The following is a 2,433-nucleotide window of genomic DNA, read 5'->3' on the forward strand; positions in this document are numbered from 1 at the left end:
AGACAGGTGATCATCCTCTCTTAGGGATAGGACATTCCAGGCACCCACCCGAAGGGACCGCCTCAGGTTAACCCAAGGAGACCGCCGTCTGGTGGACGACACCTCAGCACCACTCCGACACACTCTCCCGCAATCTGACCCAGGGATGTTACCCCGTGGTTTCCCTCCTATCAAAGATTGGGGGTCCCGAAGGCTTTGCCCCAATCCCATCATCCGGTGAGCTGCCCTGCGAAGGGAAGCTGCACAGGAGTTACTCCCACGGAGTGGGTTTTCAGATTTTTTTGCGTTTTTGCGTTTTGCGGAATGAAGCGTTTTACGGTGGCTGGAGTGCAAATCCTGCCACCAACCTCCTAATAAGAAGTGACCCAACTGCAGGAGGACGTCCGCATGATATATATATATGTATGTGTATATATATATATATATATATATATATATATATATATATATATATATATATATATATATATGTAGGGTAAGAATACTGATTCTGGCTCACTTTTCCCCATGTAAATGAATGGGGGATTTTCAGCGATTCCCTTTTTTTTTCCCTAAAAATAAACCCCCTTTTTATCCCAAGGTATATTTATTTGTCTCCCCTTTTAACCTGGAGGTTGAACCTCATTGAATTGAACACCTGGGGGTTGAACAGCTCACTCATTGAACCTATAAAGATTTGTTCATTCTCAAATTCCTTCAATAGTTTAATTTTCTTTGCACAATAATCCCCATCTAAGATGTTGACAAACAAAACATTTGAATCTTTATATTTTTTAAGATACCCCTTTTGTGCCATTACGAAATGATAAACTTCTCTTAATGCTCTTGTTTGGCCACCTCCTGAGCCACATATCATTTTGAGATTATAGTAAATTGTTTTTTCATTGTTCAATTGATAACCATCAAAGTTTTCAGTCCATTCAAGGATATTCATTTTTTTTCTTTACATCCTCTAACTTACTAGTTTTTAAATTAATTCGCTTATTTGTTTATTTACCTTTGTTTTAGTTATTTTTTCAATAAGACTTATTTGATATTTTTCACATTCATTATGTTTTCCATTTATATACCAAGACTGAGATTTTCTCCACTCTTTAGTTTGATTAATACTTGGTTTAACCATTTATATATTGTGAAAAAACAAGTGTTGCCCTTAAAAAACCCTAACCCATCTTCCCATCGTTAAAACATAATCTATTTTATACACTCTATCATACAATATCCATATGGAACACAATCTATTCCATTATCTAAAATAAATCTCTTATCATCAAAGGCTCCTAATGCCTTTTTATTTACTTCTTCACTATATATGTTATGTTTATAACTTCTTATTGTATTCATTTTCCTATATTCTTCTTTCTTATTCATCAAACAATTATAATAATTTCTAAAAGTTATTGATTTCTTTATTACATATTTCTTTATTCCCTTTAACCTCTTATCAATCTGTTCACCATACTTATAAGCATATGCCTTTGCTCTCAATCCAATAAACTCACTCATTACTTTTCCACCCAACTCATCCTTAAACTTACCAATAACCTTTTCATTCTTTTTGGAAAATAACTCACTCTTCTTGCTGAAATTACTTGTATCATATACTCCAATATTTTTCTTCATATCTTCATAAACATCATCAGTTTTTATATCTAGGATAAAACTATCAGTGTCCATATACAACAATGAAACATTTTCACCATACTCTTTCTTTAAGTCATTATACAAATAATCATACATCAATATCTTTGATAAATCAAGAACTGCTGTTCCAATATAAATTGGTTTATCCATTACAATACTTTCCTTTTTCATATGAATTGCAGAAAAGTTCTCTGAAAAAACCTCTTCTCTCTCAAAACTTGGTTTATTTATCAATCTCGAAGCTTCTTTCCAAGATGTTGCGAATCTAATGTTTTGCCTGTTTCTAACATTTTCCATAGTCTTTCCAAATACAGCATTATTCATTAATTTATAAAAGTCCCCTTCAAATTTTACTTTTGTATTTGCTCTCATATCTGTATTGAATTGAATATACTTTTTCACCCAAGGACTTTGTTTAAATTTTAAAACTCTATGAATTTTAGCTACTCTCAATCCTTCTCTCAAAAACTGTTTTAAGCTTCTCTGATGTAAAACATATCCCTCTTTATCATAGAATGTTGTTAATAACTTTTCTGTTGATTTGCCTTAAATATTAAAACTTTTATGATAATCACTGAACCATTCTTTCTTTGGGGTTTCTTTCTCACATGCAAAAGGAAGGTCTTTATGCTTATTATGAAGTACACTCGGGTACCTCAAATCAACTTCAAAATAATAACCTTCTTCTTCGTCATTCAATTCCTCTTGAGAAGAAATAACAATATTCATCAAAGCCTTTTCATAATCCTTTTCTTCCACCCACTCTAATTTACCATAAGGTAGAGATTG

Source organism: Eptatretus burgeri, chromosome 1, assembly GCF_056783735.1.
Source record: "Eptatretus burgeri isolate ZD-2024b chromosome 1, Ebu_testis_v1, whole genome shotgun sequence".
NCBI lineage: Eukaryota > Metazoa > Chordata > Myxini > Myxiniformes > Myxinidae > Eptatretus > Eptatretus burgeri.